This window comes from Salmo trutta, chromosome 2 (genome assembly GCF_901001165.1).
Source record: "Salmo trutta chromosome 2, fSalTru1.1, whole genome shotgun sequence".
NCBI classification, from domain to species: Eukaryota; Metazoa; Chordata; class Actinopteri; order Salmoniformes; family Salmonidae; genus Salmo; species Salmo trutta.
In genome coordinates, this window is record NC_042958.1 from 63,454,919 (window position 1) to 63,479,927 (window position 25,009).

The 25,009-nt window shown below is 40.7% G+C and overlaps 1 protein-coding gene across 1 annotated transcript in view; it reads left to right on the top strand.

Annotated features, from left to right (window-relative positions):
- LOC115160715 (rho-related GTP-binding protein RhoN) overlaps positions 1–25,009 on the top strand; it is a 49,470-nt gene that overhangs the window by 11,392 nt on the left and 13,069 nt on the right. The gene's annotated exons all lie outside the window — the stretch shown is intronic.

Sequence of the window (25,009 nt, forward strand, 5' to 3'; positions counted from 1 at the left end):
CTGAAACACCTGCATTTTGGAGCTGTGTCACTCAAGAAAGCATAAAAAGAGACCAAGTTTGTATGCAGTTTTATTGACTCAATACATTTTTTTGCTAAACAGGTGTGGCTCTGCACCACCTGCCCTGAATGATGGGTCACCATTGCATCTATGATGCTCACATCTATGCTCACAAAAAAAAATGTGGCATTAAAACCAGTTAAGGGACAGTTTGCAAAATGTATCCATAGAAATAAATTAATTAATAAATTATTACTGAATAAATACAATGAAGAGCAGGTTACAGAATTGTTGATTGTCCACTGTCAACATTCTAGAACTGGTGACGTCATAATCAATTCTTCTATTACATCATGTTGGGTCCATATCTTGTGTATGTTTGACAGTGAACAGTAGACCCAATTCACTTTTGCAAAGCATAGCTAGCTAGCTAACTAGTAGTTTGACTTGTAATTTGTACTGCCTACCTTTGAAAGACGATTTCATTTCTTTCATAAAAATGGCACAGCTCTCCCAGAAGATGTTATTTTTGGCTGTTATTTTCTGTCTCATATCCCCTGTTCCTGCAAATGTGTTGGCGTCTTCGGAGTACAAGACTTTGATGCCAGTGAAGGACCACTCTGTTCGGAACAACCCTGACGCTACAAAAGAGACCAATTTTAAGACATTGCTGGAACAACTTGAGAGTTTACGGGTGAAAGACGATTCTTCTCCAGGTAATGTGGGCCAGTTGACAAAAGGATATTCCTCCAAAATTGCCAAGTACCCCTCGGAGCTTGTGGAGCCCCTGATTTCTGTTCCAGAGCACAAGCCTTTGATGCCAGTGAAGGACCACCCTGTTCAGGACATCCCCAATGTTGCAAAACTGACCAAAATGGTGCAAGTGGACCAGATGCTGGAACAACTTGAGAGGGTGAAAGATGATACTTTCCCAGGTAAAGCTAAAGTCCCCCAGAAGATTGTGGAGAAACTTATTCCTTATCTACTGGCTTACAAGCAAACAGCATTACATGGTGACGATGACGTCTTCAAAGAAAATGTTCAGGCTTCAGCTCCAAAAGCTCAGAAGAGCACCCTGAAGATCAAACCCAGAGTCAACATATTGACCGACCCTTCTTACTCCGAGCCACTTGTGAAGGTGAACCTGATTTTGGGGCTCTTTTTCTATGGCTTCATCGTAATAGTGGTTCTCTATGATGCTGTGAGAATCTCCAAGGAGGCTAGAAGGAGATCTGATGCTATGGCCGCTGCCTGGCTGAAGAAAAGACAACCAGCCACCGATGAACCACAGACACTGGTGTCCAGAGTTCGGGAGAGCATATCTTCACACTTTGGTTTGAAACAGGCATCATCCACACCACAGTGTGCCCACATTTCTGACATGTCGGCAAAAGAGTTGCACAAGTCAAAGGAGTCAATCTCCACCAAGGACAAATCTGAAACGGTAAAGAGACCCGGAAAGAGTGCCGTCAGCCTGAGAGAGTGTGAGCCACCTCTGCCTAGCATCCCAGAGAACTTTCTTGTGCCTGACTCTGAGCCTGCCATCCAGGTGGCATTGAACCCATTCGACACCAAGCTAGCCGAAGTTGTATCTCACAATACTGAGGCATCCAACTACGAGGCAACCAAGAAGCCCTGCTACACACATTCCGGACTCACTGAGGTTTGTGTCGATTAAGACCGAGGACTACTTCTTAAACCAAGTGACATTGAATAAAAGCAGCAGATATTGAATCACCAAATGAGATCACATGGAGACTGCCACCTTTGAAGACTTATTTTTTCTGTTTGTAATTGAATATAATTACTTTAGAATAGTAATAAAAATATATTGCATTTAAAATGTATGTTTAAAGTCATTTTTGGGTATTTTGATTTGTTGTTGTACATGAATAAGAAACATTATTTAATTGATAAAATAGATTTTTCGGAGAAAAAAATGGTTTAACAAATGATTCTTCTGTACTGTTGTATAGTTTTTTGCCAGTAGTTCTGAATATAGCCCTCACAAGCCCAAAGTGTCCCTGAAAATGTTGTGCTATGTCAGATATGTGCAGATACAGTGCCTTCAGAATGTATTCATACCACTTGACTCAATTCACATTTTGTTGTGTTACAGCCTGAATTCAAAATGGATTAAATATTTTTTTATCTCACCCATCTACACATAAGACCCCATAATGATAATATGAAAACATGTTTTTTTGACATTTTTGCACATTTATTGAAAATAAAATATACAATATCTAATTTACATAAGTATTCACACCCCTAAGTCAATACATGTTATAATCCCCTTTGGCAGCAATTACAGCTGTGAGTCTTTCTGGGTAAGCCTCTCAGAGTTTTGTACACCTCGATTGTACGATATTTGCCCATTATTCTAAAAGAAAATCTTCAAGCTCTGTCAAATTAATTGTTGATCATTGCTAGACAACCATTGTGAAGTCTTGCCATATATTTTTTGTATTCTTTTTTTAAAAAATTTACCCATGTCATAGTGGTTTATAAGTCAGTATTTGTGAATCGGGTTGTGTTTTTCTGTGGATTCATGTTTATTGTATTGCTATTGAACTTTGACCATTGAAATCTGAGAGACCCTCAGATTAAGATAGAGTTAGGTGCACCCTAGTAAACTATAGGCAGGATATATGGCCGGTATCTAAGTCTATTGTACTATTGATGTATTTCATTCATATTGAGCTCATTGTACAAATTTCACATATCAATATTTCCTCAAGGTGATTCATTTTTTTGTAAGTATTTTTATTTACAAAATACAAGCCGGCATTCTTTTTCTAAATTATTCAGTTGTGTGGTTTTCATTTCTCCCTACTGCTCCAGTAGTGAACCTAACTGGTCCAATAGAGTTTAAGCTTAAACATAGTGTTTAGCAATTGTTACATAAGCAACTCCAGTATAGATTTGGCCTTGTGTTGTAGGTTATTGTCCTGCTGAAAGGTGAATTAATCTCCCAGTGTCTAACGGAACCAGGTTTTTCTCTAGGATGTTGCCTGTGCTTAGCTCCATTCCCTTTCTTTTTTATCCTGAAAAACTCCCCAGTCCTTAACTATTACAAGCATACCCATAACATGATGCAGCCACCACTATGCTTGAAAATATGGAGCGTGGTACTCAGTAATGTGCTGTATTGGATTTGCCCCAAATATAACGCTTGTTTTAAGGACAAAAAGTTAATTGCTTTGCCACATTTTTTGCAGTATTACTTTAGTGCCTTGTTGCAAACAGGATGCATGTTTTGGAATATTTTTTATTCTGTACTGTCTTCCTTCTTTTCACTCTGTCAATTAGGTTAGTATTGTGGAGTAACTACAATGTTGTTGATCCATCCTCCATCACAGCCATTCAACTCTGTAACTGTTTTAAAGTCACCATTGGCCTCATGGTGAAATTCCTGAGCAGTTTACTTCCTCTCCAGCAGTGGTGTAAAGTAGTTAAGTAAAAACACTTTAAAGTACTACTTAAGGAGTTTTTGTGCGTATCTGTACATTACTATTGATATTTTTGAAACTTTTACTTTTACTTCACTACATTCCTAAAGAAGATAATGTACTTTTTACTCCATACATTTTCCCTGACAGCCAAAAGTACTTCTTACATTTTGTCAGGAAAATGGTACAATTCACACACTTATCAAGAGAACATCCCTGGTCATCCCTACAGCCTCTGATCTAGCGGACTCACTAAACACAAATGCTTTGTTTGTAAATTAATGTCAGAGTGTTGTAGTGTGCTCCTGGCTATCCGCAAATAAAACAATAAAATATAAATTGTGCTGGCTGGTTTGCATAATAAGGAATTTGAAATGATTAATACTTTTACTTTTTATACTTAAGTACATTTGAGCAATTCCATTTACTTTTGAAACTTAAGTATATTTTAAACCAAATACTTTTAGACTTTTGCTCATGTAGTATTTTACTGGGTGACTTTCAGTTTTACTTGAGTCATTTTCTATTAAGGTATCTTTACTTTTACTCATGTATGACGTTTCAGTACTTTTTCCACCACTGCTCTCATTTACATTTTACATTTACATAATTTAGCAGATGCTCTTTTCCAGAGCGACTTACAAATTGGTGCATTCTCCTCATGATATCCAGTGGAACAACCACTTTACAATAGTACATCTATATCTTTTTTTGGGGGGGGGGGTTAGAAGGATTACTTTATCCTATCCCAGGTATTCCTTGAAGAGGTGGGGCTTCAGGTGTCTCCGGAAGGTGGTGATTGACTCCGCTGTCCTGGCGTCATAAGGGAGCTTGTTCCACCATTGGGGTGCCAGAGCAGCGAACAGTTTTGACTGGGCTGAGTGGGAACTGTGCTTCCGCAGAGGTAGGGAGGCGAGCAGGCCAGAGGTGGATGAACGCAGTGCCCTTCTTTGGGTGTAGGGACTGATCAGAGCCTGAAGGTACGGAGGTGCTGTTCCCCTCACAGCTCCGTAGGCAAGCACCATGGTCTTGTAGCAGATGCGAGCTTCAACTGGAAGCCAGTGGAGTGTGCGGAGGAGCGGGGTGACGTGAGAGAACTTGGGAAGGTTGAACACCAGACGGGCTGCGGCATTCTGGATGAGTTGTAGGGGTTTAATGGCACAGGCATTCCTGTGTAAGGCAGGGTCGTACTCTGCGAATGTTGTAGAGAATGAACCTACAGGATCGGGTCACCGCCTTGATGTTAGCGGAGAACAACAGGGTGTTGTCCAGGGTCACACCAAGGCTCTTAGCACTCTGGGAGGAGGACACAATGGAGTTGTCAACCATGATGGCGAGATCATGGAACGGGCAGTCCTTCCCCGGGAGGAAGAGCAGCTCCGTCTTGCTGAGGTTCAGCTTGAGGTGGTGATCCGTCATCCACACTGATATGTCTGCCAGACATGCAGAGATGTGATTCGCCACCTGGTTATCAGAAGGGGGAAAGGAGAAGATTAATTGTGTGTCGTCTGCATAGCAATGATAGGAGAGACCATGTGAGGATATGACAGAGCCAAGTGACTTGGTGTATAGTAAGAATAGGAGAGGGCCTAGAACAGAGCCCTGGGGGACACCAGTGGTGAGAGCACGTGGTGCGGAAACAGATTCTCGCCACGCCACCTGGTAGGTGCGACCTGTCAGGTAGGACGCAATCCAAGCGTGGGCCGCGCCGGAGATGCCCAACTCGGAGAGGGTGGAGAGGAGGATCTGATGGTTCACAGTATCAAAGGCAGCAGATAGGTCTAGAAGGATGAGAGCAGAGGAGAGAGAGTTAGCTTTAGCAGTGCGGAAAGCCTCCGTGACACAGAGAAGAGCAGTCTCAGTTGAATGACCAGTCTATAAATTTCTCACTAATTTCTCTCTCTCTCTGCTGTGTCCTCTGAGCTGTTTGCCCTGCAACCTCATTGGATAAAGCTGGGCAGGCCTCTTGCTAGCTGTCATTCAAATGTGAGGGGCTGAAGCTCATTGGCTAGAATTCTAATTGCTAGGGAGCTGGCCCACATGGATGTAAATGTGGAGGTAAATGTAGGGAAAATGGTGTGGTACAGCTTCAAGAAAACAGTCGCTTTCAAACTAGGGATTTTGTGGCTAATTGAGGTAAGACAGTAATTCTTCTCTCAGATTATGCATGTATGAACTAGATATTGATGCATCCAGCTAGAGCGAGGAGGTTTAAAAAATACTTTCATCGTGACCAAAGTATCAGAGCTTGTTTTTAAACATTTGGTTTCCAAGGGGGGCGGTGCGGGCCATGAGGAAGGCCCAAAAGTGTCTCACTCCCTTGGTCAGAAAGCTCATAATTAGCTGGGTCATCACAAGCACCAGCGTAGATATCATGATCTGGTAGTATACGAGGAGCTGTAGGTTACAGGGGCATTTGCCAAAGTTGTCAGAGAAAGCCGTTAAGGGACAGGGACTGTACGTCAAACAAATTGCCAAATGTCTCCAAAGAGATGAATTAATTATCTGAATTAATGAATAAAATGAAGAGCAGGTTACAGAGTTGTTGATTGTCCACTGTCAACATTCTGGAACTCTTGATGTCATAATCGACTCTTCTATTACATCATGTTGGGTCCATTTCTTATGTATCTTTGACAGTGAACAGTAAACCCAAATCACTTTTACAAAGCACAGCTGACCAGTTAGTAGTTTGACTTGTAATTTGTACTGCCTACTTTTGAAAGACAATTTCTTTCATCAAAATGGCACAGCTCGCCCAGAAAGGTGGGCTGTGCAACATGAAGATGTTATTTTTGGCTGTTATTTTCTGTCTCCTATCGCCTGCTGCTACAAATGTGTTGGCTTCTTCGTCTTCAGACCAGAAGACTTTGATGCCAGTGAAGGACCACTCTGTTCGGAACAACCCTGACGCTACAAAAGAGACCAATTTTAAGACATTGCTGGAACAACTTGAGAGTTTACGGGTGAAAGATGATTCTTCTCCAGGTAATGTGGGCCAGTTGACAAAAGGATATTCCTCCAAAATTGCCAAGTACCCCTCGGAGCTTGTGGAGCCCCTGATTTCTGTTCCAGAGCACAAGCCTTTGATGCCAGTGAAGGACCACCCTGTTCAGGACATCCCCAATGTTGCAAAACTGACCAAAATGGTGCAAGTGGACCAGATGCTGGAACAACTTGAGAGGGTGAAAGATGATACTTTCCCAGGTAAAGCTAAAGTCCCCCAGAAGATTGTGGAGAAACTTATTCCTTATCTACTGGCTTACAAGCAAACAGCATTACATGGTGACGATGACGTCTTCAAAGAAAATGTTCAGGCTTCAGCTCCAAAAGCTCAGAAGAGCACCCTGAAGATCAAACCCAGAGTCAACATATTGACCGACCCTTCTTACTCCGAGCCACTTGTGAAGGTGAACCTGATTTTGGGGCTCTTTTTCTATGGCTTCATCGTAATAGTGGTTCTCTATGATGCTGTGAGAATCTCCAAGGAGGCTAGAAGGAGATCTGATGCTATGGCCGCTGCCAGGCTGAAGAAAAGACAACCAGCCACCGATGAACCACAGACACTGGTGTCCAGAGTTCGGGAGAGCATATCTTCACACTTTGGTTTGAAACAGGCATCATCCACACCACAGTGTGCCCACATTTCTGACATGTCGGCAAAAGAGTTGCACAAGTCAAAGGAGTCAATCTCCACCAAGGACAAATCTGAAACGGTAAAGAGACCCGGAAAGAGTGCCGTCAGCCTGAGAGAGTGTGAGCCACCTCTGCCTAGCATCCCAGAGAACTTTCTTGTGCCTGACTCTGAGCCTGCCATCCAGGTGGCATTGAACCCATTCGACACCAAGCTAGCCGAAGTTGTATCTCACAATACTGAGGCATCCAACTACGAGGCAACCGAGAAGCCCTGCTACACACATTCCGCACTCACTGAGGTTTGTGTCGATTAAGACCGAGGACTACTTCTTAAACCAAGTGACATTGAATAAAAGCAGCAGATATTGAATCACCAAATGAGATCACATGGAGACTGCCACCTTTGAAGACTTATTTTTTTATGTTTTTAATTGAATATAATTACTTTAGAATAGTAATAAAAATATATTGCATTTAAAATGTATGTTTAAAGTCATTTTTGGGTATTTTGATTTGTTGTTGTACTGTTGTGTTGTAAATGAATAAGAACCATTATTTAATTGATAAAATAAATTTTTCGGAGAAAAAAATAGTTTAACAAATGATTCTTCTGTACTGTTGTATAGTTTTTTGCCAGTAGTTCTGAATATAGCCCTCACAAGCCCAAAGTGTCCCTGAAAATGTTGTGCTATGTCAGATATGTGCAGATACAGTGCCTTCAGAATGTATTCATACCACTTGACTCAATTCACATTTTGTTGTGTTACAGCCTGAATTCAAAATTGATTAAATATATTTTTTCTCACTCATCTACACATAAGACCCCATAATGATAATGTGAAAACATGTTTTTTTGAAATTTTTGCACATTTATTGAAAATAAAATATACAATATCACATTTACATAAGTATTCACACCTCTAAGTCAATACATGTTATAATCCCCTTTGGCAGCAATTACAGCTGTGAGTCTTTCTGGGTAAGCCTCTCAGAGTTTTGTACACCTCGATTGTACGATATTTGCCCATTATTATAAAAAAAAATCTTCAAGCTCTGTCAAATTGATTGTTGATCATTGATAGACAACCATTGTGAAGTCTTGCCATATATTTTTTTTATTCTTTTTTTTTATTTGACCCATGTCATAGTGGTTTATAAGTCAGTATTTGTGAATTGGGTTGTGTTTTTCTGTGGATTCATGTTTATTGTATTGCTATTGAACACCCTAGTAAACTATAGGCAGGATATATGGCCGGTATCTAAGTGTATTGTACTATTGATGTATTTCATTCATATTGAGCTCATTGTACAAATTTCACATATCAATATTTCCTCAAGGTGATTCATTTTTTTTGTAAGTATTTTTGTATACAAAATACAAGCCGGCATTCTTTTTCTAAATTATTCAGTTATGTGGTTTTCATTTCTCCCTACTGCTCCAGTAGTGAACCTAACTGGTCCAATAGAGTTTAAGCTTAAACATAGTGTTTAGCAATTGTTACATAAGCAACTCCAGCATAGATTTGGCCTTGTGTTGTAGGTTATTGTCCTGCTGAAAGGTGAATTAATCTCCCAGTGTCTAACGGAACCAGGTTTTTCTCTAGGATGTTGCCTGTGCTTAGCTCCATTCCCTTTCTTTTTTATCCTGAAAAACTCCCCAGTCCTTAACTATTACAAGCATACCCATAACATGATGCAGCCACCACTATGCTTGAAAATATGGAGCGTGGTACTCAGTAATGTGCTGTATTGGATTTGCCCCAAATATAACGCTTGTATTAGGGACAAAAAGTGAATTGCTTTGCCACATTTTTTGCAGTATTACTTCAGTGCCTTGTTGCAAACAGGATGCATGTTCTGGAATATTTTTTATTCTGTACTGTCTTCCTTCTTTTCACTCTGTCAATTAGGTTAGTATTGTGGAGTAACTACAATGTTGTTGATCCATCCTCCATCACAGCCATTCAACTCTGTAACTGTTTTAAAGTCACCATTGGCCTCATGGTGAAATTCCTGAGCAGTTTACTTACTCTCCAGCAGTGGTGTAAAGTAGTTAAGTAAAACTACTTTAAAGTACTACTTAAGGAGTTTTTGTGGGTATCTGTACATTACTATTGATATTTTTGAAACTTTTACTTTTACTTCACTACATTCCTAAAGAAAATAATGTACTTTTTACTCCATACATTTTCCCTGACAGCCAAAAGTACTACTTACAATTTGTCAGGAAAATGGTCCAATTCACGCACTTATCAAGAGAACATCCCTGGTCATCCCTACAGCCTCTGATCTAGTGGACTCACTAAACACAAATGCTTTGTTTGTAAATTAATGTCAGAGTGTTGTAGTGTGCTCCTGGCTATCCGTAAATAAAACAATAAAATATAAATTGTGCTGGCTGGTTTGCATAATATAAGGAATTTGAAATTATTAATACTTTTACTTTTTATACTTAAGTACATTTGAGCAATTCCATTTACTTTTGAAACTTAAGTATATTTTAAACCAAATACTTTTAGACTTTTACTCATGTAGTATTTTACTGGGTGACTTTCAGTTTTACTTGAGTCATTTTCTATTTAGGTATCTTTACTTTTACTCAAGTATGACGTTTCAGTACTTTTCCCACACTGCTCTCCAGCAACTAAGTTAGGAAGGACGCCTGTATTTTGTAGTGACGGTGTATTGATACACCATCTAAAGTGTCATTAATAACTTCACCATGCTCAAAGGAATATTCAATGTCTGCTTTTTCTATTTTTACCAAACTAACAATAGGTGCCCTTCTTTGCGAGGCATTGGAAAAGCTCCCTGGTCTTTGTGGTTGAATTTGTGCTTGAAATTCACTGCTCGACTGAGGGACCTTACAGATAATTGTATGTGTGGGGTACAGAGATGAGGTAGTAATTAAAAAATCATGTTAAACATTATTATTTCAAACACAGTCCAATGAACTTATTATATGGCTTGTTAAGCAAACTTTACTCCTGAACTTATTTAGGATTGTCATAACAAAGGCGTTGAATACTTATTGACTGAAGACATTTCATTTTAAATTAATTTGTAAAAATTTCAAAAAACAGAACTCCACTTTTGACATTATGAGGTATTGTGTATAGGCCAGTTATACAAAATCTCAATTTAATCAATTTTAAATTCAGGCTGTAACACAACAAAATGTGGCAAAAGTCAAGGGGTGTGAATACTTTCTGAAGGCACTGTATGTGCACCAAGTAATTCCTCTCTCTCGTGCTCTCTCTCTCTCTGCTGTGTCCTCTGAGCTGTTAGCCCTGCAACCTCATTGGATAAAGCTGGGCAGACCTCTTGCTAGCTGTTACTCAGTTGTGAGGGGCTGAAGCTCATTGGCTAGAATTCTAATTGCTAGGGAGCTGGCCCACATGGAAGTAAATGTGGAGGTAAATGTAGGGAAAATGGTGTGGTACAGCTTCAAGAAAACAGTCGCTTTCAAAATAGGCATTTCATGGCTAATTGAGGTAAGACAGTAATTCTTCTCTCAGATTATGCGTGTATGAGCTAGATATTGATGCATCCAGCTAGAGCGAGGAGGTTTAAAAAAATACTTTCATCGTGACCAAAGTATCAGAGCTTGTTTTTAAACATTTGGTTTCCAAGGGGGGCGGTGCGGGCCATGAGGAAGGCCCAAAAGTGTCTCACTCCCTTGGTCAGAAAGCTCATAATTAGCTGGGTCATCGCAAGCGCCAGCGTAGATATCATGATCTGGTAGTATACGAGGAGCTGTAGGTCACAGGGGCATTTGCCAAAGTTGTCAGAGAAAGCCGTTAAGGGACAGGGAGTGCACGTCAAACAAATTGCCAAATGTCTCCAAAGAGATGAATTAATTATCTGAATTAATGAATAAAATGACGAGCAGGTTACAGAGTTGTTGATTGTCCACTGTCAACATTCTGGAACTCTTGATGTCATAATCGACTCTTCTATTACATCATGTTGGGTCCATATCTTATGTATCTTTGACAGTGAACAGTAAACCCAAATCACTTTTACAAAGCACAGCTGACCAGTTAGTAGTTTGACTTGTAATTTGTACTGCCTACTTTTGAAAGACAATTTCTTTCATGAAAATGGCACAGCTCGCCCAGAAAGGTGGGCTGTGCAACATGAAGATGTTCTTTTTGGCTGTTATTTTCTGTCTCCTATCGCCTGCTGCTACAAATGTGTTGGCTTCTTCGTCTTCGGACCAGAAGACTTTGATGCCAGTGAAGGACCACTCTATTCGGAACAACACTGATGCTACAAAAGAGACCAATTTTAAGACATTGCTGGAACAACTTGAGAGTTTACGGGTGAAAGACGATTCTTCTCCAGGTAATGTGGGCCAGTTGACAAAAGGATATTCCTCCAAAATTGCCAAGTACCCCTCGGAGCTTGTGGAGCCCCTGATTTCTGTTCCAGAGCACAAGCCTTTGATGCCAGTGAAGGACCACCCTGTTCAGGACATCCCCAATGTTGCAAAACTGACCAAAATTGTGCAAGTGGACCAGATGCTGGAACAACTTGAGAGGGTGAAAGATGATACTTTCCCAGGTAAAGCTAAAGTCCCCCAGAAGATTGTGGAGAAACTTATTCCTTATCTACTGGCTTACAAGCAAACAGCATTACATGGTGACGATGACGTCTTCAAAGAAAATGTTCAGGCTTCAGCTCCAAAAGCTCAGAAGAGCACCCTGAAGATCAAACCCAGAGTCAACATATTGACCGACCCTTCTTACTCCGAGCCACTTGTGAAGGTGAACCTGATTTTGGGGCTCTTTTTCTATGGCTTCATCGTAATAGTGGTTCTCTATGATGCTGTGAGAATCTCCAAGGAGGCTAGAAGGAGATCTGATGCTATGGCCGCTGCCAGGCTGAAGAAAAGACAACCAGCCACCGATGAACCACAGACACTGGTGTCCAGAGTTCGGGAGAGCATATCTTCACACTTTGGTTTGAAACAGGCATCATCCACACCACAGTGTGCCCACATTTCTGACAATGTCGGCAAAAGAGTTGCACAAGTCAAAGGAGTCAATCCTCCACCAAGGACAAATCTGAAACGGTAAAGAGACCCGGAAAGAGTGCCGTCAGCCTGAGAGAGTGTGAGCCACCTCTGCCTAGCATCCCAGAGAACTTTCTTGTGCCTGACTCTGAGCCTGCCATCCAGGTGGCATTGAACCCATTCGACACCAAGCTAGCCGAAGTTGTATCTCACAATACTGAGGCATCCAACTACGAGGCAACCGAGAAGCCCTGCTACACACATTCCGGACTCACTGAGGTTTGTGTCGATTAAGACCGAGGACTACTTCTTAAACCAAGTGACATTGAATAAAAGCAGCAGATATTGAATCACCAAATGAGATCACATAGAGACTGCCACCTTTGAAGACTTATTTTTTTTATTTTGTAATTTAAGTCAAATACTATAGAATATTAATAAAAAATATCTTGTATTCAAAATGAACGTTTTTTTGTTGGTATATGTGACCAGCCGGCTCGATCTTATGTAGCAACATTTGAAATTGTGTTTGTTTTTTTACATTGGATAAAAATAAAGACTCAGAGCTAGAAAATGGTATATCATACACTACAGTTGAGGAACAATAGTAAAGTAATTCTACTTTGAAGGTAATTCTGCTTTGAAAATAAGCTTGTAACCCCACTTTTGAGAAAATAGACCTTTTGGTACACCTACTGGAGAGCTCTTCTTTGTTTCACACCCTCTTAAGCCTTAGCCACACCCATCTCTTTAAGGATTCACATGTGAGGCCATGTGCAATACAGAGTGGGTACGGCAGTGTACTAAACAACCAAAGATTTCAACACTGAAGGCTGGTTTATACTACGCCCATCGACATTGTCTGTAGACAGTTGTCGCGGTGACATCATTCTATTGTCGTCCGACAATAAACTTGTCGTTGTCGCTTAAAATAAATTATAAAACACAAAAACGACAGCAGCCTGGTGGTCCAAAATAGCAAAAGTGGTGTATTTTAATACCAATAAACCCATCCATTTAAAAATAAATGTAGTATGTGTCAATCTAGCAAACCAGGCAACTAAAAGCAGCTTTCTAAATAATGATTTGGTTAGTTTCTAGCTCGTTAGCTAGCTAATGACCATATCAAAATCAAATCCAATTTTATTTGTCACATGCGCCGAATACAACAGGTGTAGACCTTACTTACAAGCCCTTAACCAACAATGCAGTTTTAAGAAAATACAAAATAAAAAGTAAGAGATAAGAAAAACAAAGCAGTCAATGTGCGGGGGCACCGGTGTCGAGGTAATTGAGGTAATTATGTACATGCAGGTAGGGTTATTAAAGTGGCTATGCATAGATAATAACATAGTAGCAGCAACGTGTGGGGGGGGGGGGGTGCCAATAGTCTGGGTAGCCATTTGATTAGGTGTTCAGGAGTCTTATGGCTTGGGGGTAGAAGCTGTTTAGAAGCCTCTTTGACCTAGACTTTGCTCTCCGGCACCGCTTGCCGTGCAGCAGCAGAGAGAACAGTCTATGACTAGGGAGGCTGGAGTCTTTGACAATTTTTAGGGCCTTCCTCTAACACCGCCTGGTATAGAGGTCCTGGATGAAGCTTGGCCCTGGTGATGTACTGGGCCGTATGCACTACCGTCTGTAGTGCCTTGCGGTCGGAGGCCGAGCAGTTGCCATACCAGGCAGTGATGCAACCCGTCAGGATGCTCTTGATGGTGCAGCTGTAAAACCTTTTGAGGATCTGAGAACCCATGCCAAATCTTTTCAGTCTCCTTAAGGAGGAATATGTTTTGTTGTGCATGTATATTGTATAACCTGTATATTGTTATTTTAATTTATTGTTGTACAGTTTTGTTGTAAATACAACAGGCAACATTATTTAATTGATAAAATATTCAATGTATGATTAAAACAACTTCACATTTAACATTTGGTTTCCAAATAAAAATGTATTCTATAACATCATGTTGAGTTTGTGGTTCACAATTCCATTGGTGTACCTTGCGTGTGCTGAACTTAAGGTTACACATCACAAGTTGCTGTTTTTAAAATAAGTAAAAGGATCTGTTCATTCTACAACATTATATTAGCACAAAAACATCAACATTTACAAACCTTGGCGCTAATTTAGCTTACATAGGGCATATACTGTATAATGCTTATTGTGCATGGCCACATTGAAGTAGCATACACATAACAAGAGAGGGTGGACTGGTGCCATGGGAGATGCCCAGATGCCAGTCATTGCCCTCTGTCGTTAATCAGAGGAGATTCTGCAGGGGCATTGCTTATGCCAAGAGAAAGTTGTGCTCGTTGGCAGTGCCCTCCCCCTGTGCCCAGGGGTCATTAAGAACGTTCCAATAACGTTCTAAGAACTAAACACTCAGCATTTCTCAAGTAAACAACCAGAGATGTGATTAGTAACTGGAGTGCTTAAAAACGAAGATTGGGAAATTGTCGGTGTCGGCACTTTATTTTAGGTGTTTAACTCTTTCTCTTAACTTTAATTCGCTTTTTTTGGTTTAAACCTTTATGGTTTATTCTCTCTATTTGGCTACCTGCTTTGTAATTACATGCAGTAACTTAACTAATCCTACTGTACTTCTAGAAAAATAACTACTCCTACAACAACATATATCATAGCATATCTCACAATATATAAAACAAATATATAGCTGGTATTTGCACTAGTAAAATGTAAGTTATGCTGATATTGTTCCAAGCAAGTATTATAAATCACCACTCAATTAAAATGTCAGGGTTCTGATGATGCCTTGTATTATGTGTGTCCATAGTTAATGTTGTGTGAATACCAGATCCGCTGACCATTTCATCCTCACTCCCTCCATGTCATCGCCATGTAGTCCTGTGTGCCTGGAATATAAATCAATAGCAAAAAGGACCTTCAAAGAGTTATATTACTAACACCTCAATGGGATTTTCACATTTTAATCATGCAGGCTACAAATGGAAAATATGAAACAGGAGAGGGGAACAAGATATCAGACATGGCACTTTACATATTAAAGGGAGAAAAAAAAAAAAAGAGGACTGAGAATTGGAATTAACTCTGGACCGGGGTCAGGGAGTGTGCACGTGTGCATCCTGTGCTCGTACGTGCCCCACAGGGTGTATGAGAGAGTATTGCCTGCTTTGTGTGAGTGTGGCATACTCTGTGTGTGAGAATATGCGTGTGAATGTGTGCCTGTGTCCTGTGATAGAACGTGCCCTGCAGGGTGTGTGAGAGAGTGTGTCCTGCTGTGTGTACGTGTCCTGTGTGACTGTGTGTGTATTAACCATTGTATCCTGTGTGTGTGGATCCTTGAGGGTGTGTGTAGCCAGTGAGCGAAACCTATTACAGTATGTTAATCGCGTCTGTGCAATGTGTGAATTAACGCTCGTGTCTCTAAGCAGTATCTCTCTTTGTTGGCCAGGTTCGGCGCCCACATCTCCTTTTTGCATTATCTTCTGTTATAGCCGGAGCAAAGGAAAGGGCGTCTAGATCGCTGGAGCCCGGAGGGTGATAGTAATCCGATTAGGAATAATCACTCTAGGTGAAGAAGAAATCCATGGATTAATGGAATAGTTATGTTATCCCCCCCCCCCCACAAAAAAGTATACAGGAAGAACTGAAGAAAAAATACAGGCAGTAAGGAAGTAGGGATTAGGCAGAGGGTCATAACGTATAATCGTGACAACATATGCTTTTTTTTACATTGACGTGTATGAAATTAAATGTTTGCTTTAATATCTACATCTACCTAAAGGGCTTCGATTTAAATGAAACCACACAAAAATAGACCTGGTCTTCGTAAAGATGAGTGCGAATGTAACATACAAATCGAGGCGAGATTGGGATTTTTTTAGGGGAATAATTTCTCCCATCACATTAATTTTTCATAAAAAAAGGAAACCACACCTTACTGTGCATATTTACCGCCATTTCATCACTACAGTTTGAAATTAGAGTGGGAGACAGATGGAGAGGATGAACAGTTAAGAAAGTGGTGGCCACGGGGATTTAATCCCATGTCGTTGGAGAATACCATTACGCGTGGTACGGAGTCTGCTGTGTTGACCACTTGGCCAAACTCTGGCACTGTCAGAGTGAATATTACAGATGATAAAAAGTGGCATGATAATACATATACGCTACTGTTTCATGGATGTCAATCACATGGGATTATGAGGAGTTCAGTACAGTATGTACTGTTAATCCCTGCTCTCAACTGTCTGTATGGTAAACAGTTGTTAGGCCATAGGCCTAAACCTGACCTCATACCTCACCTGTTAGTTAGCTCCTAGTTTGAACAGCCTGGGGCAAGTTACTACCAAGAAAATAATCAGGTGGTTAAAACACGTACAGGAAATACCAGTCGGACGCCGCCAAATATTCACACGGCAAGTTTAATACATACAGATGACTCATTTTTCATATGCCTCAAGTGTAAGAATTGTCCCACCCACACAATGTGTAGGCTACATTCATGCAGCATGTCCCCCAAAAATGTATTGTTGCATCCTCTTTTTGCAGTTTATAGGAGCTCTGCTGTAAATAATAATCGAATCACTCTCAATTCTACCAAGCCTTATAAGGAAGACAAAGCACCCAATGCGAGACCAAACAAACAAACACCAAATACAGAGCTAGACTCCTCTTGAACACGGCATTAAACGGGATTAAACAAGAAGACACCGGAACACCACATGCTGCAAAAGTGGAGTACAATGCCTGCCAACATTTAGAGGATAAAAAAAAGCAAGTAAAAAGAAGAAAGAAACCCCTTGTTCGAATCAGACATCAAATGCTTGGCAACCCCATGCGGAGTCACAGCGTGGCATGGCAGTTTCTGCTGCGTTGCACTTTCCCATGTGTTGTTGCGTAAAAACTCTATATAATCTACCTGTATGTATGGAGCCCTGCAACAGGCTAGCTAGTTAGCACAAGCAGTTAGGAAGTGCTTACTGTTGTACAATAATAATTTTGGACACAGGTTTGGACACAGCTACTCATTCCAGGGTTTTTGTTTATTTTTTACTATTTTCTACATTGTAGAATAATATTGAAGACATTAAAACTATGACATAACCAAAAAAAGTGTTAAACACATTTTCAAAGTAGCCACACTTTGCCTTGATGACAGCTTTGCACACTCTTGGCATTCTCTCAACCAGCATGCTTTTCAAACAGTCTTGAAGGAGTTCCCACATATGCTGGTCCAACTCATCCCAAACCATCTCAATTGGGTTGAGGTCGGGTGATTGTGGAGGGCAGGTCATCTGATGCAGCACCATCACTCTCCTTCTGGGTCAAATAGCCCTTACACAGCCTGGAGGTGTGTTTTGGGTCATTGTTCTGTTGAAAAACAAATGATAGTCCCACTAAGCGCAAACCAGATGGGATGGCGTATCACTGCAGAATGCTGTGGTAGCCATGCTGGTTAAGTGTGCTTTGAATTCTAAATAAATCACTGACAGTGTTACCAGCAAAGCACCCCCACACCATCACACCTCCTCCTCCAGCACACTTCACAGTGGGAACCACACATGCGGAGATCATCCGTTCACCTACTCTGCGTCTCACAAAGACACAGCTGTTGGAACCATAAATCTCAAATTTGGACTCATCAGAACAAAGGACAGATTTCCAACGGTCTAATGTCCATTGCTCATGTTTCTTGGCCCAAGCAAGTCTCTTCTTATTGTTGTTCTTTAGTAGTGGTTTCTTTGCAGCAATTCGACCATGAAGGCCTGATTCATGCAGTCCCCTCTGAACAGTTGATGTTGAGATGTGTCTGTTACTTGAATTCTGTGAAGCATTTATTTGGGCTGCAATCTGAGGTGCAGTTAACTTATGAACTTATCCTCTGCAGCAGAGGTAACTCTGGATCTTCCTTTCCTGTGATGGTCCTCCTGAGAGCCAGTTTCATCATAGCGCTTGATGGTTTTTGCGACTGCACTTGAAGAAACTTTCAAAGTTCTTGACATTTTCCAGATTGACTGACCTTCATGTCTTAAAGTAATGATGGACTGTTGTTTCTCTGCTTATTTGAGCTGTTCTTTCCATAATATGGACTTTGTCTTTTACCAAATAGGGCTATCTTCTGTATACCACCCCTACCTTGTCACAACTGATTGGCTCAAACGCATTAAGAAGGAAAGAAATTCCACAAATTAACTTTTAACAAGGCACACCTGTTAATTGAAATGCATTCCAGTGTGCAAAGCTGTCATCAAGGCAAAGGGTGGCTACTTTGAAGAACTTCAAATATAAAATCTTTTTTGATTTGTTTAACACTTTTTGGGGGGGTTACAACATGATTCCATATGTGTTTTTTCATAATTTTGATGTCTTCACTATTATTCTATAATGTAGAAAATAGTAAAAATAATGAAAAACCCTGGAATGAGTAGCTGTTTTTAAACGTTTGACTGGTACTGTTTATCTGAGCAAGTCTGACAAATGATGAATTCATAATATGGATGCCGTAGATAAGTGCTATGTAATTGCGTACTAGCTGATACAAGGTAATGGGATTGATTCTTCCCTGGAATTATGGTGTTGTAATGTAAGTGTGGCCGTACTGTAGCTAGCTAATAGTGAGAACGATGGACCATAGACAGATGGACTGCATTTTCTCCATGATGTGCCTCAACAGCAGGATTTATCCCAAGTGGTCCTGGTACTACAGGTCCCTGAGAGGGTCAGAAAGCACAGGGATCAATAAACATTAGCTTCTTCTCTGTTGAGGAACATGGATCAGGTCATGCCATGCCATCTAGCGACTGGAGATCGCGTTTCTGATCGGACTGTGTGTGTGTGTGTGTGTGTGTGTGTGTGTGTGTGTGTGCGTAATGTTACAAGACTGTGTTCCCATGGCTACACTCCCTCCACTTTTCTCACTCTTAACACTCCTCTATGGAACTGGAAGTGACACTGTGCTAATGTGGAAGAAAGTAGAGTCATGTATACTTTCGCTTATAAGAACCTACCTGGCCTTCAATGAAAACATGTAAACACTTGAACTACAGAACCATTTCCCGTTCCTGTCCGTTGAGTTTCCACATAAACTCATGGAACACCAGAAACGCCCTCCTCCACCCAGCCTGTCCAACTTTCGTGCCCATCTATTCACATTGACACAAAGACACCCATTTTCTAGTTTTCAGGTTGCTACGATACTGCCAACCCAACCTGAAATTTCTACAGCTCTCAGCAATAAAACACATTGCTGTTAGTAGTAAAATGAATCAAAAGCAGATAAACAGAGACAGATAAATGTCCTTTTCCCAGGAGGCCACTGCGGTGAATAAGAATCACACTCAGATTTAACGAGGCTGGTAGCTGTTATTTTAGGCTGATTCTCTGCCGTCTTGCTATTGTCCAGAGGCTAATGCGGCCATTTTGTTTTGGCTATCTTGTAAATGTACTCTGACTTTAAAATGGGGGGCATACCTCCATTATTTCTGGTTGGAAACAAACAACAAGAGAGAAGGTATAAACTTTTTTCAAACTACATAATGGTATAATGGAATTTCATCAAGTTATTATTCAGCTCTGCTAGTCTTATTTTCTGGAAAAATAGTGCATCCTGGGAAAAGTCAGGGTGAAACTCTTTTTAATTGGCGCTCTCTGAAACATGGCTCTTTCAGAGCACAGGAGGCTGCTGAGGGGAGCACAGCTCATAATAATGTCTGGAACGGTATGAATGGAAAGGCATCAAACACATGGAAACCATGTGTTTGATACGATTCTACTCCAGCCATAACCATGAGCCCATGCTCCCCAATTAAGGTGCCACCGACCTCCTGTGCTTCAGAGGACCCAAAAAAAGTGCTCCTCAAAGCAAACCTGGCAGATCATTGCCTACTCGACATCTTATAGAAATCTTTCCGTTTACGGCGTCAGTTGTTTTTCAGTGGTTTTGTCGCAAAATGTTTACCACTCGTTGAGGTAATATTGGCAGTTGGGATGTCGATAATGATTAGAAATGACCTTTTCAGTCTCTGCCTCAATCTATTGAATGGTGGACAACACAGCTTTACAAGGTTCTACTGTTTCTCACATCAATTATTTTCTACAGAATCAATTACACACATTGTTCAGTGGAGTATTTTCCTTCTATCTTCCCCCCCAAAACCCTGCTCCACCTGCCCATTCAATAATTCACCTTAGCTGCTACGCCTTAGATACTGCTGTAGATCTGAGGGGATTGGATAGGTGTAAGGGGAGCCATATACTGTCTAAACACACACTGAGTGCACAAAACATTAAGAACACCTTCCTAATATTGAGTTGCACCCCCTTTTCGTCAGTTGAATGGACTCTACAAGGTGTCAAGTGTTCCACAGCGATGCTGGCCCATGTTTACTCCAATGCTTCCCACAGTTGTGTCAAGTTGCCTGGATGTCCTTTGGGTGGTGGACCATTCTTGATACACACGGGAAACAGTTGAGTGTGATGAACCCAGCAGCGTTGCAGTTCTTGAGACACTCAAACCGGTGCACCTGGCACCTAATTACCATACCCTGTTCAAAGGCACTTCAATCTTTTGTCTTGCCCATTCACCCTCTGAATGGCACACAATCCATGTCTCAATTGTCTCAAGGCTTAAAAATCCTTATTTGACCTGTCTCCTCCCCTTCATCTACACTGATTGAAGTGGATTTAACTGGTGACACCAATAAGGAATCATAGCTTTCACCTGGATTTACCTGGTCAGTCTACGTCATGGAAAGAGTAGGTGTTCCTAATGTTTTGAAACACTCAGTATACATCTCTATATATGGCTGTAAGCAATGGTGAAAGTTACCAGCCAGCATCATCAGAAGGCAAGGAGACGTTAGGTTAACCCTATCATGTATTTTCAGATCTACATTACATGTGCCTAAAAGGAGTAGGGGCTAGGGGTCAATTTGGAATTCACAAAGAGAGTTTTCCATACTCCCCAGGCCTCTGTCTATTTCTTTTGTCTCTCAACTGGCTGGGGGCCGTCACAGAGCCCTATTGGCTGTCACTACCATCATGTGTGACCAATTAGAAATATTCCTGTGGAAAACAATAGTCATGGCTTCTGGTGCCAGGGACATTTGAAGTGAACGGCATCTGCACAAATTAGGGCTGACTACCTGAGGTAGTACTCTGTGTATAGGGGTTTCTAAACTTGGGTTGCTGGGGAAACTGCTTGCCAAGCAGCCCTGCAAATAAATTATTTCTACTTTTAGTGTGTGGCTCGACGTTGCATCTGAATGGGTTCAGCACAATTTCCGAGATAGCTTTACATGGCAACAGGTAGGTAGAAAGGTTTCCACTTTCCAGACACAATTATCTCGCTTTCTTTTTCTCTCTCTTTTTCTCTTCCTTCTGTCTGAAACACAAACAGAAATGATGGGTTTGGAGGCTGAAACAGAAATGATGGGTTTGGAGGCTGGTTGACGGTAACTTTTGTTGACTTCAGACCGTGCATTTTTCATTGATGTTTGAACGGCGCGTCTCACACTGGCACAACGTTATTAACGAAAAACAATGTTTGGGACGATATTAAAGAAAGAACCCACTCAGTACATACTATTGTTTTTCCTTCCCCTTCCCAAAAGATAGATTGAATTTAATGAAATTAGATCTCTACTGAAAAGCACAAAGTGTACCATTGTCTTTCTTGAGCAACAAATCTTGAAATCCATCATCTTGGCATCTTCAAATCCAGAGCCAAAAACAAACAAACAGTCTTGTTTTCTCAGGTGCCAGTAACATAAAATGACCATTACGCATTATGGGGACCTAGAGTGCGTCCCAAATGGCATCCTATTCCCTATGAAGGGCACTACTTTTGACCAGCGCCCATAGGACTTTGATCAAAAGTAGTGCACTTTATAGGGAATAGGGTGCCATTTGAGATGAATCACTAGTATACTACAACAGTTTTGAGCTATTAAGAGCAGTAAAAAACAGTTAAGATTAGCGACACACCCAAAAAAAGCCAACTTAACCAAATGCTTAATCAGCATTATTCTGTGAGTTGAGTGGACTTCAAAAGGACAAGAATTTAAGCTAATGTGTTTATTTACTCAACAAAGTCTGCTTGAAGTTAGCTGAATTTGAATAAGCTTGTTGAGTAAAATTTGCTCAAAACCACACCCATCATTATCATATTTCCCAGCATGCTCTATTGCAGGTGGATTTGTTTTTTTCCAATACTGGTGTTTTTGGATGTACATTGATTGGTTGATCAATCTTATGCTACACAAACATAAATAACATACACTACCATTCAAAAGTTAGGGGTCACTTAGAAATATCCTTGATTTTGATAGAAAAGCACATTTCTTGTCAATTAAAATAACGTCAAATTGATCAGAAATACAGTGTAAACATTGTTAATGTTGTAAATGACTATTGTAGCTGGAAACGACTGCTTTTGAATGGAATATCTACATAGGCGTACAGAGGCCAATTATCAGCAACCTTGCAAGTGGCCACTCGATAAAGAGCTAGGGGCCACGTGTCCAGTTTGAGATTCAACCTATGACTGTAGTATATAGAAATTCATTGCCCCATAGCGGTCAGCGCAATAGGACCATATTCTGTATTGTGAATTTAAGTTGAATTTTATGAATTTTTCTTATAGTTTTAACAGAAAACGGACGTAAAAAAAATGGCACATCCTGTGTGTGCGCGCGCGCACGCTTCTGCTTCCGTGCGTGTGTGTGTTCCAATACCCAGGTGTGTGTGTGTGTGTGTGTGTGCTCGATACGTGTGGCAGTGTGTGTATGGACAGAAAAGGTCAGACTAAAGGCCGTACCCTTTCTCTCCTCTTGTCTCTCTCTCTGACTAACTCCTGCTCCCGGGTTTCAGAATGAGAAAGCAGTCTGGAGAGGAAAAGATGAGGAATGTAGGAGGGTGGAGGGAGACTCTCCTCCCTCTTTGCCCTCCTTCCTCCCTCCTTTTCTCAACACTCTCTCTAAATCAGATCTCTTCAGGACCCATCAGTGCCAGTAGGGGATAAGCCAGAGTGTTCCTCTCCTAACACACTTGGGCTCTCCCATAAGGCACTCATTAGACACACAGCAGAGGCCCGGGCCCCTATTGGCCCCTTACCATCCCCATAAACCCCCCTTGTCCCAGTCCCCACAAACCACAGCCCCATGCACCATCCTCCCTCACCAGCTGCAGCACAGCTTCTCACTGTACCAGCTTGCCTGGCAGATGACAAGACTAGGCTACAGGAAAACTAAAATCAACTTCACTATAGTGTAGTTTTGTTGTTGTTTTCAACGGTTTTATCTAAATTACACTGTAAAAAAATACATGATTTTATGTATAATTGCTGCTGGATTGTGAGTTTACTCAACATTTGGACATATAGTTGAATTGAATTGTTTACAAAATTTTAGGTTGAGAATTTATTCTACCTTATTTACATATTTCTCAGTGTGCCTTGCATTTCCAGTGAATTGTAATTACCATCCATGACTGTATTTGTTAGTGACAGATCCATGGTTATTGTATTAAAAGGTGAAAGCTACAGGGCTGAAAGCCAAGTGAGTGTCTAAGTGAATATTTTATCTTTAAAACAAAAAAAAATTGACAACACATTACATATATCATAAAAGGCCTTTCTTTGAGGGCCTAGTTAGACCCTAACACAGTGGTCTGAAACCCCTGGTTTACAGGCTGCATCAAGCCTGCAAGTCACTTTAGGCTGCATTTAGACAGGCATCCCAATTCTGATATTTTTTTCCACTAATTGGTCTTTAACCAATCACATCAGATCTTTTCATATCAAATATTTTTCAGAGCTGATCTGATTGGTCAAAAGACTAATTACTGAAAGAAAATATCAGAATTGGGCTGCCTGTGTAAACGCAGCCATAGTGATGTGTCATTTCTATTGGAATCCAGTCAGAATAAAGATATCCAACAATTGTAACTTTTAATCAACCGCAACCTGCATTGAGAATGACTGCCGGGGTAGTTAAGATTATATGATTTAGGTAGTCTGAATAATCAAACTCGAAAAATTTAGTTAGTTTAGAAAAAAGTACACTACCATTCAAAAGTTTGTGGTCACTTTCTTTTTATTGGCCAGTCTGAGATTTTTCTTTGCAACTCTGCCTAGAAGGCCAGCATCCCGGAGTCGCCTCTTCACTGTTGACGTTGAGACTGGTATTTTGCGGGTACTATTTAATGAAGCTGCCAGTTGGGGACTTGTGAGGCGTCTTTTTTCTCAAACTAGACACTCTAATGTACTTGTCCTCTTGCTCAGTTGTGCACCGGGGCCTCCCACTTCTCTTTCTATTCTGGTTAGAGCCAGTTTGTGCTGTTCTGTGAAGGGAGTAGTACACAGCTTTGTACGAGATCTTAAGTTTCTTGGCAATAATTCGCATAGAATAGCCTTCATTTCTCAGAACAAGAATAGACTGACGAGTTTCAGAAGAAAGTACTTTGTTTCTGGCCATTTTGAGCCTGTAATCGAACCCACAAATGCTGATGCTCCAGATACTCAACTAGTCTAAAGGCCAGTTTTATTGCTTCTTTAATCAGAACAACACTTTTCAGCTGTGCTAACATAATTGCAAAAGGGTTTTCTAATGATCAATTAACCTTTTAAAATGATAAACTTGGATTAGCTAACACAACGTGCCATTGGAATACAGGAGTGATGGTTGCTGATAATGGGCCTATGTAGATATTCCATTAAAAATCAGTCGTTTCCAGCAACAATAGTCATTTACAACATTAACAATGTCTACACTGTATTTCTGATCAATTTGATGTTATTTTATTGGAAAAAAATGTGCTTTTCTTTCAAAAACAAGGACATTTCTAAGTGACCCCAAACTTTTGAACGGTAGCGTATGTGCGGAAAGAAAATCTATTTAATACATTTTGAATTCAGGCTGTAAC